We start from the raw sequence: 19660 nt of genomic DNA, 5'->3' as shown, positions 1-19660 counted from the left end.
AAAATTATATAATCTAAAACAGCTTATTAATGGTCCAGTACCTGGGATAGAACATGGTAAGTGTCCCATACAGTATCAGATGATTTCCAACTTTCCCCGCATCAGTCCACTGGGTAATTCAAGATGCAAAGCTTTTGACATGACATTTTTCACACAAATATGTTTTTAAACATATTTTTGCTTTGTACATATAGGATGTAAACCAAATATGTTCCTGTGAATAGCTTCACTCTTCCCAGTGTTTCACATTTGAACTTCTATCCCTCTCTGTTTGGCATGGCAAGAAACTTTGAGCAGGTTTTATTTGAAGACGTTTGAAGAAGTCAGCTTAAAAATATTTGCATGAGCTGTTTTTTTGTAAGCAGAGACTGCACATTCATTTTCTGGCCATCCAGATCCAAAAAATCACCCAGAAACTATATTAATTACAACAACACTGCTTGGCCAATGACTCACACATATTACTAACTAGCTCTTACAAATTATTTCACATTTTACCACAATGCTTGTGTTTTATCACTAAGTTTCTGGCATCTTTCTCCTTCTGGAGATACATGGTGACTGCCTGACTCTGCCTTCTTTCTCTCTGCATTCAGTTTAGTTTTCCCACCTAGCTCTATTCTGCCCTGCCATAGACCAAAGCAACTTCTTCATTAACCAATGTTAATAAAACATATTCACAGCATACAGAGGGGATTACCACATCAGTTTTTCTCATTATTGTGTAACTAAGTTTTTTTTCACTGATTTATCCATAATGTGTTTCAAAAACTAGTAAACCATAACTTGGAAAAGGAACAGATTTTGAAGGAGTACTTTTAATGATGATATTGTCTGTCCCTCCTACCCCACCCCACCTAGAATAATGAAGTGTCACATCCATGAACAGATTTCCCACAATTGACAACTATAGTGACTCTAAAAACCACAGGTCATTTTTCTTGTTGTAATATTTTTCAAAAAATGCAGAACATTGTCAATGAGATCTTTGAAGAGAAAACCAAATAAGAGAAAACTATACTAGCCTGATTTATCCTCCTTTTCTAAATTTTGCTTTGTCATCCTCACTGATAGATTCTTGAATAGTCTCAACAATTTTGATTAGATACATCTGTGCTTTAATTTTCATCTTATTAAATGTATTGATTAGAAAACTGGATCCTGAAATAACTCAAGTGAACTAAAGCGTGTCCAGATTTAGGGTTCTATTTAACAATTTTCCCTGTCTTACATAAAATACATTCTTCCAAGTCTTTATATAACTTGGGGAATAATCATTTTATCTATTTTAAAATATGAGGTACATGCCAACAATCTCAAACAACTTGTAAAATATGTACAGCTACACCACAGGAATTCATCTTATGGGAACTACAGGCAGGCACAGGATGGATGATGTTTTAATCCAGATAGGCGTAGAACTAAATTAATTTTAAGGCAGATTATTAGTTTAAGTGAATTCTTATTTCCCTCACATCATCACAAATCTCAAATGCAGAAACAAAATGCAAGTAAGATTGGAGAGTATGATATCTTGGTCTTTCCTTAGCTTCCGACAAGGATTCAAGTGATCAGATCTAAAAGTTACTGTACTGCTTGGTGTACATATCTCAATCCTTAAATCCAATAGAAATAACATTTTGCAAGCCTATCCTAAATATTTTAACTATTGTATTTTTTATCATAAAATTTCCATGGGGCAGATTGATTACAGAAATGATAATTTTAATTCCATTTTTATTGAGTTTCAAAGAAACAAGGGTAGGGACAGTTTTTGAGCTGATCACAACAGATTTGTGGGGATCATGAAATTTTTCTGTGTCACTTTCCTTTCAATGATGTATTTCTTCTGCTCATCTTTTAAAACTGAGGATAGTAGCTTACAACTCAAATAAATGTTAGGAATAATAGACAGATACTGGCTCCTTTTCTTGATCTCTGTCAGGGTGGAGAAGAAACTCAGGTTTCTAGTTCTTGCAGCGTATTCAGGTTAAATTTGTGGTTTCATTTGGAGCCTCTGTTTGATCATGGACTTCCACACTGATCTTAACCATACAATGGGTCTTGACCGAATGACTCATTACTTGTTCTGAGATTTACAGCTGAGATTGAAGAAAAAATATATAGTATAATATGTATGTGATAGGTACTATATATATATATGCACAGTGCTTAAATATGTATGTTTATGTGTGTGAAAAAAAGGAAAAATGGAGAAGGCAGTGGAGAGAGAAAAGGAAAAAGAAATCAGAGAAAGGAAGGGAAAGTGGGGACGGAAAAAGGAGAGAATAGAGAGAAAAGAGGAGAGAGAGAGATCAATTTATTTACCTATGGATGAATTCTTAGATGAATTACTGTTAATGCATTTAATAAAATATTTGGTGTTACAATGGAAACCAATTTTACTGAAACCAAAGGTATCCAAATATAATAAGACAAAAATCACTGGTATTGTTCTGTATTGTTTTGATTTGATTTGGTGTTTAGTTTTTTTTTTTTTTTTTTATGACAAGGTGTGTAACAGCTGTGTAACAGTAATAGCTCTCCAGGAATTCACTATGTAGATTAAACCAGCCTTGCACTCGTAGAAATATATGTCTGCCTGTGCCCCCCGAGTGTTAAGATTAAAGGTGTGCCCCACCACTGCCCAGCCTGTGATATCATTTTACATATGATTTTTTAAGACTGAGAAGTTAGCTTGTGAGATTTATGATAGAAAATTATGACAAAAATAGGCATGTAGAAAGAATGCAGAGAAAGTACAGGTTAAAAGTAACAGCGCAGCTACAGTTTCCCATCAAAATCCCTGGCTACGTAATTAACCTTGTGTACTGGGTCCATCCTACAGAGATGCCCTTCACATTCCCTCAGCTGGGCTTTGGCATAACTTACAATCATGCTTTGCTTGAACTCTTTCAAATTAAAAAAAAAATAGTCACAGTTCTGTCATTACATAAAGATTTTACTAGGTTTCTATTGAGACTACATTGTGTATATTTTCTTCACTTAAGTCAATTTGGAGTTGGTCATTATCACAGAATATTGTTACCCATCATAAACATATTTTCTAGTTAATGACTGTAAAAATAAAAGCACTACTTTGTGCTTTTGATCTCAAGTAGCACTCCAAATCTCTTGCTATACTGACAAACCGGTCAAACATGTTCACAATACATAAGTCAATTTGAAGATACAAAGTTGAAAAATCACACTGTTTGTCCTCACTCTGGATATTTAGGTTGACAGTGCTTTACAGTGAAATTTATGACAATAAAATAATACCCCAGTGTCTTCATTACCCAAAACAGTGACCACCACATGCTTGAGACTTCTAAGTACCAGAAATGTGCCTAATATGATTAAGAATTTGTATGTTTAAAATTTAATTATACTGAGTTTATATATCATTGATTATCAACTTCAAAACATCTGCACTGGTGGGTGGAATAACACAGATTAGAAGGCAGTTCCCTCTGATTGGTATGATCTAGTTAATTCATGAGCCTACATGTTTTATGTTGATGCCAAATGTATTCTTTCTTATTTGGTCTAGTTTTTCCATTGATCCATACTTGGTTTTTGAAGATCTGATTGCTGTCATGAGGGCAGTTTCATAGACCTGGCAGAATCTCAGCTTAGACAGTATAAAAGACTTTTGTACTTCAATCCAAATAGATGCATACTTGCTAACCCTGTGTGAGCTGGTAGCCTCAGACAAGATACCCAGTCTTTTAAAACATTATGTTCATCATCTATCAAATTAATATGATAAACTTGATTTCATTGTATAATTAGAGTTAAATTAATTAAATTGAAACTGAAATAATTAAATACGTTTAAAGAGCTTCACATAGTATCTAACACTGTTGGCAATCACTAAATGGTAGATACTCTGGACATTATTTATAAATAGGGTATTTTTACAATATTGAAATAGGTTTTTACTTTATTCTGATGTTAGAAAAATCTGATAGACAATACAGTTTACTGCACACAGAAGATTTTTTGGTGTAACTCCATATTTGCAATATTTCTAAAATATATTTAGAAAGATTTCAGAGTAATTATGTTAAAACAAATATTTAATTATTATATTTTGTTAGCAAACTTGTTTAATTTTATGTTACTTCCTATTTATTAAAAGAGGGTTTATCTTCTCTTAGTAGAAAAACATGTCTTTAGCTAACAATACTGCTCATGACTGTATCCTATATAAATTTAAATGGCACATTGATTAGAAAAGTATCTTCAATTTAAGCTTAATCCAAGTTTAAATCATTTTAAAGTGGTCAAAGGATGGTCTCATCACGTGTACTCATTAGGTGTATGTCAGGGAAATCAGAGCTTAATTATTCTGCTTAAATGCTCTGGATAGCTGAACTTTCCATAGGTAATAATTTGACAGGTTACCCTATGATTCATCTTTATGTGCATAATATCAGCACCCATCATATTTCAGAATGTTCCTGCCTTTAATCATTTGCTGCTGTTTTCATTCATGTACAGTTCATGGGATAAGTACACACACACACACACACACACATACACACACATACATATGTGGGATAAATTATCAATATACATATATAAATATATAAATAAAGAATTTATTAGTTTGTGGATTATTTAGTTTAAAAATGGATTCTATTTTATTGGTCAACTTATGACATTTTTTACAAATCATCCTTTAATGATTGCTTGTCTTAGGAAAATGAGCGCTGTTAAAATTCTACAGTGGTTAGATATTCATTCAGAATTTTTGTGTCTCATGAAGATTTTACTTTTGATTATCTACTGACTCGTGGTACAAAGTATAAAGATTTGAATGAAAAATATATCTCAGATGTCATCTCATCACTGTAGCAAAACATCTGAGATTTAATTTTTTAATTTTTAAATATTTTTATTTTTATTTTTCATTTATGATCTCATAGTACTTTAAAAAAATATTTTACTCATCTTTGAGATTAAATAACTACCTATTTCCCTTCCCATTTCTTTTCCTCCCTTCAAACTTTCCTATATACCCCTACCCCTCCTACTCATCTTTCAAATTCATGGACTCTTTTACATTAGTTGTTATGTAAGTGTGCATGTATGTGAATCTGTAAATATCTATACTCCTCAACACATAAAAACACAAACTTCTCAGTCTATATAATGTAGCTTGTATGTATGTTGTCATGGATCAGCATTTGGCACTGGACAGCCAATTGGCAAACTATTCCATGGAGAGGATGATTTCTTCTACTCTCAGCTTTTCTTAGTTGCTTGACTGCCTTTAGTTCTTTGTGTAGAGTTTAGTCTTTGTGGGCTATCTCTTATTCATATTGTCATGACTTTTTCTATTCGTGTTCAGCCCATTTTTAAGCAATCATGTTGATAAGTGTTTAATGTACACATCTTTTATCATTCCTGGGAGATATATTCTCATGAAACCACCTGTCCCCCTGGTTTTGCATCCTTTACCTAAATCATCCCTGAGCCTTAGGTGAGGGGAGTGGAATTGAAAATGACTTGGCTCTTCTACTAGACATTTCCATCAATTATGGTTTTCAATACTACTGGTCTCTGTTGAGAAGTTTACTTGATAGGAGAATTGAGAAACACACTTATCTGTGGGCACAAGGGAAAATATTCATGATGTAGATAAGGATTAAGTTGATTTAATAAAATGGTGACTACAGGTTCTCCTCCAAGATCCACTAGCCCTAGGTAGTTGACTATGTTGGAAGTGTGTGTGTGTGTGTGTGTGTGTGTGTGTGTGTGTGTGTGTGTGTGTGTGTGAAGGTGAATTTTGTATTGTTTATGGTTTCAGAGCCCTCAATCAATACTAACTCAGTCCTATAGTTTTCAGGCCTGGGTGAGGCAGTGCATAGTGGCCATAGTATGTGATAGAAGGATTTTGCTTATGGTGTGGTGACTTGGAAGAAGAAAGACACACACACACACACACACACACACACACACACAGAGAGAGAGAGAGAGAGAGAGAGAGAGAGAGAGAGAGAGAGAGACTGAGAGAATCTCAAGGATACTACAGCAATGAATTATAGCCATAACCCTACACTTCAAGCTATCTTCAGATGGGAAACACACTTTTAACAAGTGAGAGTGAGACTTGGGGCATATTTCAGATATGAATCATTATTGAGAGATCTCAGAATTCTAGAGAGCCAAAATCGTGAAAGTAAGCTAGCAAGCAAGCAAATGTAAGGAACTACGTTGCTAAATTCTACTTTTCTTGAGATTGTACATGTATTAACACAGACCATACTATTAACTGTCTGTCCTTAGACCATACCTAAGAAAACAGCACATTTCTAAACATCAAGGCAGTACTTTTCCTGTATGACACAAGGATGACATCTAGACATTTTATTTCTGTCACTTTAAAACTTGTCTCTCTTCACTACAAAAGGCAACATTTACATTTTTCTGTCCCATGATGACTTACAATCTTTCTACTTACTCCTGGTATGACTTGCCTTTATTGTTTGTAGCCAGTATTAGACAGCACACAGCAGCCATAGCCACTTCCACGCTGCATCCACTCACTCTTAAATTCTTCTGAAGCTGGATCACTTCTTTCTTTTCTTTTTTGAAAGCAGATTCTTCTTTCAGACAGTACATTCAAACCGTAGTTTCTGCTCCCTCATCGCCTCCTTAGCCCCATCAACTTCCCACCTTCTTCCAAGATTCAACCCTCTCTGAGTTCTTTCTCAGAGAAAAAAGCAAGCCTACAAGACACTACACCCAAACAAGACAAAACCATATATATTACGAAAAGACAAAAGCCCTCCTATTGAGGCTGGACAAGGCAACTCAGTGAATGGAAAAAAAAGTCTTAAGAGCAGGCAAAAGAGTGAGAAACACCTACTCCCACTGTTCGGAGTCCTACAAAAACACCATACTAGTAGCCATAATAAATACACAAAGGACCTGTTGCATATCCATGTAGGCACTGAGTTTACTGCTTAAGTATCTGTGAGTTCATGTGAGTCCTGCTTCATTGATTTCATGGGCCATGTTCTCCTTGTGTCCTCCAGCCTTTCTGACTATTACAATCTTGCTTGCACTCTTCTAGTGGATTCCTCTCTCTCCAAAAGGAAGGAACCAACAGAAACCTCCCATTTACAATCACTATACCTAATGTCTGGCTGTGGATCTCTGCATCTGATCCCATTTGCTACTGAAGGAAATATCTCTGGTGAAAACTGAACTAGACATTGGTTTATTATTATAACATAATATCATTAGAAATCATTTCAATTCCTAGATGGAGGAATTTCATTTCAATTGTAGATGGAGGATTTTGTGGCTGGGTAGGTGTTAAAGTTTCTTTTTCAGTAGCCTGCAGAATATTCTCCCATACCAAAGAGACTAAAACATAGGGGTGAAGGCTTTGTGCTTATCCCAGCTCAGGCTCTTTATGTTGAGTGACCTGTGTGGATATTGTCCAAAGCTATGAGCCTCAGGTGTTTGTTTACAGAGAGCCACCTTCCGTCCTAGCATCAGCTTGTATTGTTTAGGGATCTCAACAGGGCCCCTTTGGCCAACAACTCAAAGGAATGTATCCCAGGCCTGCCACTGAAATCCATGCCTGGCTACAAAATCCATAGCCAGTTAGGACTCCATATCCTCCATCACTAGTAGTCCTCACTAGGGTCACCTTCAAAGAGTCCAGAAAGATTCCACTGTAAGAGATTTCTACATCAACCCTCCAATACTCCCCAATTCCAGTTATATCTCCTGGCACTCTCTTTCTCCCTCCCCCATCCTTCCTGCTCTCATCCCCATCCATCTCATTCAACTCATAAAATCTATTAAATTTTTCCTTCTATGGGATATCCATGCATCCCTGCTAGAGCCCTTCTCTTTATCTAACTCTCTGGGATGATAGCTTAAAGATTGATTATAATTTATACCAGGGGTTTATATCTACTTATAAGTGAATACATATTTATCTTTCTGGGTCTTTGTTACCTCATTTGGGATGATTTTTTTTTCTACTTGCATCCATTTGCCTGCAATTTTCATAATGTCATTATTTCTAGCCATGGAGTAATACTCCATTGTGTAAATGTACCACATGTTCTTTATTCATGAAGATATATCTGGGTTGCTTCCACTTTCTATCTAGTGCGAATAAAGCCACAATGAACATAAGTTAGCAAGTGTCCTTGTAGTAAGATGGAACGTCTTTGGATATATGTCCAAGAGTGATATTGTTGGATTTTGAGGTAGATCAATTCCCAAGTTCATGAGGAACTGTCATATTCATTTCCATAGTGATTATACAAGTGTGTACTCCCAACAGCAATGGAGGAGTGTTCCTCTTGCTACTCATCCTCACCAGCATTAGCTGTCACTTGTGTTTCTGATTCTAGCCTTTGTGAGAGGCACAAAATGGAATCTCAAAGTAGTTTTACTCAGTCATTTCAGAATCCTTTATTGGAAATTCTTTGTTTAGACATGTACTTCATTTTTACTTAGATTACATTTTTTTAATATCTAATGTCTTGAGTTCTTTATATATTTTGTATACTAGCCCTGTATTAGATATGGTGTTAGTGAAAACCTTTTCACATTCTATAGGCTGTCATTTTGTACTATTGATAGTGTCCTTTATCTTACAGAAGGCTTTTCAATTTCATGAGGTCCCATTTATTGATTGTTGTTAGTGTCTGTGCTATTAGTGTTCTTCTCAGAAAGTTGCCCCCTGTGCTAATCTGTTCAAGGCTAGCCACCATTTTCTCTTCTATAAAGTTTAGTGTGTCTGGTTTTCTCTTGACGTCTTTGATCAACTTTTTCTTGAGTTTTGCACAGGGTTATAAATACGGATCTATTTGCATTCTTCTAAATACAGATATCCAGTTTGACCATAACCATCTGTTAAAGTTGTTTTTCCCCCCAGTGTGTATTTCTGTCTTCTTTATCAAAAATTAGGTGCTTGCAGGTGTGTGGATTTCCTGCCTGGTCTTCAATTTTAATCCAATGACCAGCTTGTCTATTTTATGCCAATACCATGTGATTTTTTATTAGCACAGCTCTGCAGTTCAATGTTTAATCAGGTATGGTGATACCTTTAACAATTCTTTTATTTTTCAAGATTATTTTCTTTTCTGCTCTTCTGGGTTTTTGCTCATTTTTTTCATATGAATTTGAGTTTTATCCTTCAAGGTCAATATAATTATGTTGGAATTTTAATGATGGTTGTGTTGAATTTGTAGATTGCTTTTGGTAGGATGGCTATTTTTACTATTAATTCTTCCCATTCATGAGCATGAGAAAAATTTCAATCTTCTAATTATTTTTTACAATTTCCTTTTGAAAAAGCAAAGTTTTTATCATACAAATCTTTCTCTTTCTTGATTAGAGTTACCTCAAGCTACTTGATATTGTTTGTGGCTATTGGAAAGGGGTTGTTTCCTGATTTCTTTCTCAATCTGCTTCTCATTTGTATATAGGAGATTTACAGATGTTTTAAAAGTTAACCTTTATCAAGTTACTATGTTTGAAAGTGTTCATCAGAACCTTTCAAAGGATTTTGCCCCTTACACTCTTCTACCTACCCTACGATTCCTTCCAAATATATCCATTTCAACAGTTCTCATTTCTGCCCATTACTGGAAAACAAAATTTTCTTAGAAAGTGTTTATATAATACCCTATCTCTTTCATCAAAGTATTATCTATTAGCTCATTTTTTTCTTCCTAAATCTTGTAATACTTGAATCATGCTATCATGAACACTGAAAGTATCACATATCAGGGGCTGATTTACTGATGTATAATGACTTTCCCTCTTGAGGTATCCATGAACTGCCAATAACTTGTCAGGTATGGGTAAGGTTTCATGGACCCTCCTTCAATTCTTGGAGGAACTTTGGCTGCCTTGATCTTGTATTGGTCTTGTGATCTTGTACAAGCAGTCAGAATTGCTGTCAGCTCTTGTGTGTGCAGTGACTCTATCACTACTCACCCAGTGACAACATTAAATGGACTCAGTGAGCTTTATTTCCCCAGAATACAAGAAACTTGGAAGAAAAAGAGGTGGGAGGTGTAGCCAGAATGACAGGGAAGAAGTGGGCGCAGTTTTGAATAAAACATATTGCGGATCTGTACGGAGCTTTCAAGCAATAGATAAAAAGATACTGGTCATGTTCCAGTAAGTTTTCCTACTATACCAATTGTCTTTCAAAGTAAACATGTTTCTAACGCATTTTTCTTTTTAAAATACAAATTTGAGAAAGTTAATTTATATGTATGAATGTTTACCTACTTGCCTATCTCTACACAGTGTGTGTGCCTGACCACATACACAGAGGCCAGAAGAAAGCATCAGATCCCCTGGTACTGGGGTAAAAGATGAATGTGAGTCAATGCATGCATGCTGGAAAATTAAACCTGGATACTCTGGAAAATTAGCCAGTACTGTTAACTACTAAACCATCTCCCCAGCCTCCTAATACATCTTTAAATTACTTAATAGTCTTCCATTGCCCAAATTATGACAGTATTCTAGGACATCAAATTTAATAAGAAAACAAGTAAAAGCTTTTATCTAGCAATTATTGGCACCAATTTTTGAATATCCAATACATATCTATGACTTTTTAAAATAAAACTTATTATATAACTAAAGACCACCACAGCTAGTTGTTGTGAAGTAGTTATGGATACTAGGAACTCTCTTCTGACTATCCCATTTCATGCTCAGTAAGATCAGGGAAGTGAACGGTTTGAAGTTGAAGAAGTTAAGTAAACTGGATGGCAAAGTAGGTACATGACTGTGGTAAGATTCCAGCTTAGATCTCCTTGGGGAACTCATGTTTCCGTGTATGCAAGTAAGAATGCAGGATTATTTCAATAATTCTGGGACTAATGCTTAGCAATAATATTTAATATCCATTTATTAATATTATTAAAATTAATAATATTTAATATCACACAAATCCTACCATATTTCTTCCATTACAGCACACCAAATAAAGGAAACAACAAACAACAGTGCTGCAGGGTCCTGTGGCTAAGGTGACAATGGAACCACTGGCAGACATAAATCCTAGAAGCATTTAGATTACATTTAAAGCCTTTTTTGAGAAGTTATCATGTTAAGTTATATATAATTTAGTTCCTACTAGTGGCGATAAATACAACCAGCTTTGCAAAATATACCTGAGACATGAAGTAAGTCACTTAGAGCATCATATTTAAATGAATTTGGTTGCTATTCCACTTGTGAAGATGGAGTAACTAGTTGTGTGAAATGGAATGCATTTTCACAAAACAACCCCTCTCTAGTGCGGCAAGAAATTTTTAAGGAAAAATAAATCAGTTAAGTGGAAACATATTCAACATGATTCAAAAGACATGCCCATTGTATTTACTCAGGGTTTAGGAAAATTATCATAGGGTAGAAGATACTTTTGCAGAATGGAAAAAAGAGTAAATTGAGAATTATGATGAAATCCGTATGACATAGAATAAAAATTATATGCAAAGAACTTCTGGAACAAAAGTAGTTATTAATTTCTTAGTTTCATGAACTAGAGTTCTTTTTAAATTTCATATTCATTTTCATTGCTCAAAGAAGTTAATTAAAAGACTAAATCCAAAATTTCCTTTGTATAAAAAAGAAATCCAAAATATTATTGAGTTCTGAATGAAGCATGTTAGTCAGCACACTGTAATTATTTTTGATGCACGTTGCTTCTTGCAATGATGTTCTGATGTTTTTTAACTTTTCAGAACAAAGTTTTACCTGGTTTACTTTGTCTAGTAAATTATTTTTAATAATTTTGACAATTTAATAAAATTATTTTAATCAGTTTCACGTTCAATGATGAAAATTTATTAAAAGAAAAAATATACTAAATATTCTCAAATATGAACTAAAATATACATATGCCCTTAGGGGCTTTTTTTCCCTAAGTGACAAGCATCAGTATAAATGGATTATGTTACCCAATGCTTATACATGCACAGAAAGCCTAGGGTGAAGGGAATCTTGTCTATTGTGCTCATTTTCATTGTGAAAAAAGATATAATCAGAAATATGTTAATAATTAGACATGATTTGGTGAATGAATTACATACACAATTTCAGAGGCTTCAACTCTATGCCTCATAAACTTTGAAGAACTAGGATATATTAAATTAGTCCTTTACAAAGAGTTTTCCTTTTTTTTTTTCATTGCAGATAAATTGCCAGGGACTCTACCATAGAGAATTGCCTTATTCATTTTAGGATATTTGATAGCATCTGCAATCTCTGTTCAGGACATTCTTGCATCAGGCTTCTTCTAAAATCTCAATTCATGAAAACAAAAAGTACCTTCAACAATTCTCAGTGCCTTCTCAAGGACACAGCAGTGGCAAGAGAGAGAGCTGAAAGAGATGCTATAGGAAGTGAGGCCATACCCGCAACACTCCACTACACCGAGGTATCCTTTTCATTCCCACGCTGGCTTTCACGTCAGCATATGTTGCTCTATCTGGGGTCTTGACAGTTGAACCTTTTGTTTAATTAGCAAACTTTCTCCCCTCCCATAGTATCTCATAAACTGTATTTACTTTTCCTCAGATCACCTGAGCATCTCCATCTCAACTTACTGTCTTGGTTCCTTTTCCTTATTTGCCCTTGAATTAGGGTAGCACACAGCTATACATATGGCATTATTTTTAAATCTCTCTCTCTCGCTTTCTCCCTCTCCCCACCTCCATCTATCTACCTATCTATCTATCTATTGGGATGTGGTAGCATGTGTGCCAACATACTTGTGTGGAGATCAGAGGAAAACTTTATGGATTGTAATCTGTCTAGCTTGTGAGTCACAGGGATCAAATTTATGCTTAGCTGTAATCACCTTTAATTGTGTAGTAGGCATCTCAAAGTCAGTATAGCCAGGCTTCTCTTCTATCATTTTTTCAGTCTTCAAGCTAATAACTATAAAATATATCTTTTGATTTTTATGTCTCTACATTCTTTAATAAAGGAGAAAGTTGTTAGCTCTTCACTGTCAGGTTGTCGTATTAAGTTTCAGCTCCTATTACGATAGGTGAGGAAGGGCTTCTTCCTACAGCCCACACTTTTTTTTTGCTTTGAGCCATGTTTCATTATATTTACTCAATTTTGTTAAGTGGAAGAGATTTATAGTAGTAAACCTGTTCCCTTGTTTCTTTTTGACTAAAGCATATTTTATATAATGGGCATCTTCTTTTCATATGCCTAAAGTCACCATTATACAATTAGCTTCTACCTGCTTAGTTCCTCCATATTTATTGCTAATTTTCATCCATTATGTCTGATATAATTCCAGTACGGTTTTCATAAAAGTCAGTTAGAAATGGTGTGTGTTACTCCCTTATTCATATCAGATTAGTTTCATTGCTCTATAAAATCTTTCTGTGAAAACAACTTTCTGATCTTTTCTCCCATGATGCTGCTGCAGGATTGACAGTATAGGATCCTCTTTGTTAGTATGTTAGCACTGTTTCCTTCTTCACACAGTATAGTTGGGTGTGTGTCTGTGTGTATAGTGGGTGGGCATGTACGTGTGTATGGTATGGGGTTTATGTGTGGTATATAGGGTGTGTGTGTATGTGTTTGTGTGTCTGTGAGTGTGTTTACTCTTTCTGGATTCACTCACTAACAAAAAAACAATTTCCATTGTTTTCATTCAGCTAAGGTCACAGCACTTTTGTGTGTAGACAGGTTTTTATTACACCAATTTACTGTGCTTCACATAAAGTTGCCAAGTTGGATACTGCTTTACCACCATTCTGGAGTATTTTGTCTTAATGCCTCTTTGAGTCTCCAATATCTTTTATTTGGTTGTTGCCTCTTTCTTAGGCATATTGCTTCAGGAAATATTCCAGTCACTTCCTGGAAATGTCTATAAAAAGCTCAAGTTTTTATGCCTGAAAAATGCTTACTATTTTCCCAAACTTAATTGACACGATTAAGAAATTTTCACTTTTGCCATGGCTGAAATGTTCTAGTTATGAAGTAATTTTTATTTAGAAAATCAATAGCATCATTGACATCTTTCTGACAATATGATGTTCGACAAACATATTGTTTTGGTTCGTTTGCAAACTTTTCCCTCTTTTGAAGAGATTGGTAGACATTTACTTATTATATAACCCTTAAACCATAGGTTTAGCTTATATACTGAGTTCAAGGTAAACCACTTAGGCACAGGTACTCTACAGCTCACTTACCATTATTCCATTTGGCAGTTTTACATCTTTAACTTTGTTTTATTTTTACCTTTGTAGTACAGGGTGGCCTAGAACTTATAGTGTAGCTTATACTTTCCTCAAACCCACACTCATCCTCCTTCCTATAAGATACTATAGATATAAATCATTAGAAATCCTTTTAATTATGGTTACTCAGTTGATGATTTCAACTTTGTGTTAGCTTGGTTGATGTTTTGCTTTTTATACTGCCCAGATGAAGGAATTCTGTACTAGCTATATTTATTTAATTCTTCATTTCCCTTTTCCCATCTCTGCCATTTTCCTGTTTTTCTGAAGCATTTATACACCGCTGTCCTTCACCTGTGCTGTGCAACCAACAGGCGATGAAGTTATACTCAACCAGAAGGTCAGTGGCATAGACTACTGCAGGTCCAAAGACTCCCATCACTTGCAGTGTACGTCCTGGGATGGACATCAGATACTGATGAGGGACCCAGTTTGGATTGCTCCAGAGCTTTAAATGTAATGATTTGAGAGACACTAACGGCACAGCAGTTGTGATTAGATGTTAAAACAAAATAATGGCATCCTGTACAGGAACATCTGACAGAACTGGTAGTTTGAGGCCAGAATCTTGTATTCTGACCACACTAAATCTCTTATATGCTGCCAACATATGACATGGTCAACTTGTTATGAATGCATCTTATTATGTGTATGTCTTTATGACTGTGTGGGTATCCATGTGGAGGCCAGAAGATAACCTTGAATATTGTTTTTCAGGCGTCAGGTACCATCATCTTATTTTTTTTTCACCACATCTAACCAGTTATTTATTTTCAACCTAGATTCTCAGGATCAAATTCAGGTCCTATTATTTACAAGGTAAAAAGACATATTAGCTACTAGTCATTTCTCCAATCTTTATATTCCTCTGTCGTATAACCGTGTCTGTGGCATGAATCTCTTAGCTAAACCTAATTTATAACTTGAAAGCAAAGGAATGAAGCCTTCTTCTCTAGAGCTTTTAAAAAAAGGTGACTCCTTTGAGTTCAGCCTATATGGTTTCAGTCTTAAATTAACGAATGTTGTTGACTTAGTTATTTTTCTGTCAATGCCTTGCTGGGATTCTGACACTGACACAGGCTACTTAGAAATCATTGTGCACGAAACCATGAACCACTGTCTCAGGTTTGCTGTTATTGCTTTGTTAAAGCACCGATCAAAAGAAACATGGTGAGTACAGGCTTATTTCATTTTCTAGCTTACAATTTATCATGAAAGGAAATCAGGGCATGGAGTTCAATTGGGAACCTAGATGTAGAAGCACAGGAGGAAGGCTGCATGTCCGCTTGCTCCCTAAGGCTTGTTAAGCACACTTTATCATATGGCCAAGAACCACTTGCCAAGCAGTGGCAATTATCCCAGTGGACTGGGACCACACACATCAATAATTAATCAAGAATTGGTCTTACAGACCTGGCTACAGGCAATCTCATGGTGACAGTTCATCAACTGGGGCTCCTCTTTGCAGAGAGCTTTAGCTCACATCGAGTTGACCCCAAAAAAAAAAAAAAAGGAAATAAAAGAAAAGAAAAGAAAAGAAAAACACTAACCAGGGAAACCTCAATCTTATATATTCCATGCCTGCAAATTCAATTCTGATTTGATTATTCTGTCTGGTTCCTCCGTCAGTTGACAATGTGGTGTGGCCCCTGGACAACAGCTCTTTCTTTCAGCCTCTCAGCCTTGACCCTGAAAACATTTTTTCTATACAGCTGGTCTTGAGATGCCACTTCAGTCTAGGTTTTCTCTTTTTAAAGGAATTTGGATCTTCACAAATATAGCTTCCAATGTGTAGGATGCAAAATCTATTGTCCCAATAAAATGCATCACATTTCAATGATGCTGATTTATTCAACAATTGCAAATGCTTTCTCAGCAGGAACCAGAATGTTCTCAAAAGCCACTTTTACAAACAAAGTAGTCTGTTATGTTTAACTTTACGTTTAATAAGTTTTCAGGCGACAGGCAGAAATATGTCGCCTTGAACAAAACCTCACATAAGTGGGTCCTTTCCCAGTTCTTCTGGGAAACAAGGATACGGGAAGAATCCTTGTTCCCGTATGAAACTGTTGGCCAGCTTTGTCACTCTGCATTTCTCTCAGTTACGGTTGATCAATTCATAAGAGAATGGACTGTTAAATATCTGTATCTGGGCCTGTAACATGCTCCAGCTAAAATGGTCCCCAATACCGAAGTCCTCCGTATTCCAGCCACAAAATATTGTCAAACACTTATGAACCAGTCAGGTTTATTAAGTTGCAGTCACAGTACATGGTGCCAATTTCCATTTTAGTTATATTTGACATTTGACATTAACCAAGACCTATCTTAAGTATTATGTTTTGGTCCAGCTCTTCACTCTCAGGCCGTTCTGAGGAAAACTCAGAAGTAATGTTAGTCTTCAGTGACTATGAAGCTGGTAGACGGGGAAAACAAAACAAAAATCCAAGAAGAGTTGATTGGTCCAACATGCCAGCCTGTAGACTCAGTGTAAGAATCTCTTTAAGACAAGTTTAAAAGATTTGTATGTTGTCAATGAGAGCTGTCTTTTTTATTTTTTGTACACTCTTTCACTTAAGATTGTTGGCTCATTGACAAATTATTAATTTTTTTCTTTTTATTGAAAGAATAAATACTTTTTTCTCATGTAATATATCTTGATTACGGTTGCCACTACATCTATGTCTACCAGTTTCTCCCCACCTTGACTGCCAGTTTAATTTTTCTATGAGATTCCTGAATATTAGAAGGATTGGGTATCTCCATCCAAATCTGTTTCTTCTGACTTTTGGGGGTCTCTATTTCCTCTACTTGTTTGATTTGTCCTAATCTGGTAAATTATGTTTTCCCATATTATATTTAATTTTATTATTGTCCTTTAGAAACCTGTTTCTGTCTCTCATTAGAATACAAATAGGTTTCTAAAGGAATGTCATAATACATAGACAAGGGATCTGGAGAGTAAAAAAAGAAAACATTGCATGAGTTTATATGTATATGTAAGAAACTATATATATTATATTATATATATACAATAAATATATATTAAAATCTAAACTAAAACACAATTTTTTCAAAAAAAAAAAAGAAAGAAAGAAAAAGTCCCTGAAAGGACATTATGAGACGAGGAATCTCCAAGGATGCCATTCAGTTTGTTTCCTCTTGGCTATTTGCTGCCAGGCCTGCAGTCCACCCCTGATTAGTTTCGTTCCCCCAATAAGGATTCCTTAATTTCTGAATAAAACTAAATTGTAATTTGCAAGTGGTTATCTGTTGGAGATTGCTTCAGGGTTACGACTAGGGCACATGTTTTTTTCTTTCAGACCTAGGACCCTATCTGGTGCAGACCCATGTAGGCCTGTGCATGATGCCTCAGTCTCTTGAGTTCACATGTGCTTTGCTTCTGGTGATACGGAAAGTCTTGTTTCCCTGGTGTCCTCTTTCCCCTCTAGCTTCTCAAATTCTTTCTCCCTTCTTTTCTGTGGGGATCACTGATCCCTGACTGGAGTGATTTAATGGAGATATCTCACTCAGTGCCAAATATTGGAAAGTCTCATATTCTCTGCATATTGTCTGACTGTAGATCTCTGTAATTGTTCCCATATGCTGCAAGAGCTACATCTCTGATGGCTAAGTAGATACAGATCTATGATTATAACACAGTATCAATAGGAGTCATTTTATTGCTAAATGCTTCTAATAAAAAAACAGTATTTGTTTTTAGCCTAGGTCCCTGGGATATTTAGTCTCAGGTTTTTCAACACTTACTAAAATAGTGTTGAATATAGATTTTATCTCATAGACTGGGCCTTAAGTCAAATCAAATATTTGTTGGTTATCCCCATGAGTTTTGTGCCATCATTGTTCTAGCATATCTTGTAGACAGAGATTTCCATAGAAGTTGTTCAAGTTTTAAATTCAAGTAGCAATTATTCCACATTTTTACTAACTCACTTGTTTTATTGATCTTGGACATTCTGATGGGTATAAGATGGAATTTCAGAGTAGTTTTGGTTGACATTTCCCTGATGAAGAAGGATGTTGGACATTTCTCTAAATTCTTCTCAGCCATTTGATATCCCTCTATTATGAATTCTTTGCTAATATCTGTGCCCTCATCTTTTTTTTTTTATGGTGAAAAAGTGTATATTTAGAATTAGCCGGCTGGGCTCAGTTTAGATGATTCTAATTTTGTTGGCAACATCCAGAGCATCATAATCAGGAGCCAACCGAACATATGCCTTCTTCTCTCCATCGGGCCTTATGAGGGTGTTGACTTTGGCCACATCAATGTCGTAGAGTTTCTTCACAGCCTGTTTGATCTGGTGCTTGTTGGCCTTGACATCCACAATGAACACCAGTGTGTTGTTGTCTTCTATCTTCTTCATGGCTGACTCGGTGGTCAGGGGGAATTTGATGATGGCATAGTGGTCAAGCTTGTTCCTCCTGGGCGCGCTCTTCCGGGGGTATTTAGGCTGCCTTCGTAGCCGCAGAGTCTTGGGCCGTTGAAAAGTGGGCGATGTGCGGATCTTCTTCTTTTTGTGGCTGTGGACGCCTTTCAGCACTGCCTTCTTGGCTTTCAAGGCCTTCGCTTTAGCTTCGGTTTTGGGAGGGGCAGGAGCTTCCTTCTTCGCTTTAGGCGCCATCTTGACGAAAAGTGTCTGTGCCCTCATCTTTTAACTTGATTATTTTTTCTTGACTTATGTCTTTTAGTTCTTTATATATTTTGAATGTTATCCATTTACCAAATGTATAGTGGCAAAATTATTTTCCTATTTTTTAGTCTGTCTCTTTGTCCTAATGATGGTGTCTTTTGACATGTGTGAGATTCTCAGTTTCATAAGATTTACTTGATTGATTGTTGATTTTAAATTCTGTACTAAAGGTGTTATGGTCAGAAAGTCTTTTACTATACCAGCAAACTCATGGCTATTCCTGACTCTCCTTTCTATTGGGTTCAGTGTGTCTATGTCTACATAGAGGTCTTTGATCCATTTGGAGCTGAGTTTACTGCAGTCTGATAAGTATTGATCTTTCTGGAATTTTGTATGTGCAGGTGCCCAGCTTGACAAGTACTGTCTGTTGAAGAGGCTGTGTTTTGTCCAGGGTGAATTTCTAGTTCCTTAAAAAAAAAATCAGGTGTCCATTGGTATGTGGGAATATCTCTGGGTCTTCAGTTCCATTCCATTGATAAACATGCCTGCTTTTGTGCCAATACCAAGATCTTTTTTTTTTACTACTATACCAATGTAGTACAATTTGAAAGCAAGATGGATGCCTCAATGGTACAGAGGAACTTTGGGTGACTGTACAGGCAGCGAGATGTCTCTGTTATTTCTAGAGTTTGGAAATTGCTTACTTCTTGTTTACTTAGATACTTACTG

The 19660-nt window shown here is 35.7% G+C and overlaps 1 protein-coding gene and 1 pseudogene across 3 annotated transcripts in view; one reads left to right on the top strand and one right to left on the bottom strand.

Moving 5' to 3' along the window:
• Positions 1-19660, top strand: part of Spock3 (SPARC (osteonectin), cwcv and kazal like domains proteoglycan 3) — a 346847-nt gene that overhangs the window by 57210 nt on the left and 269977 nt on the right. The gene's annotated exons all lie outside the window — the stretch shown is intronic.
• LOC148118304 (large ribosomal subunit protein uL23 pseudogene) lies at positions 18437-18927 on the bottom strand (annotated as a pseudogene).

Source organism: Myodes glareolus, chromosome 23 (assembly GCF_982192425.1).
Source record: "Myodes glareolus chromosome 23, mMyoGla1.1, whole genome shotgun sequence".
In the NCBI taxonomy this organism is placed as follows: domain Eukaryota; kingdom Metazoa; phylum Chordata; class Mammalia; order Rodentia; family Cricetidae; genus Myodes; species Myodes glareolus.
This window is presented reverse-complemented; position numbering and strand designations above follow the sequence as displayed.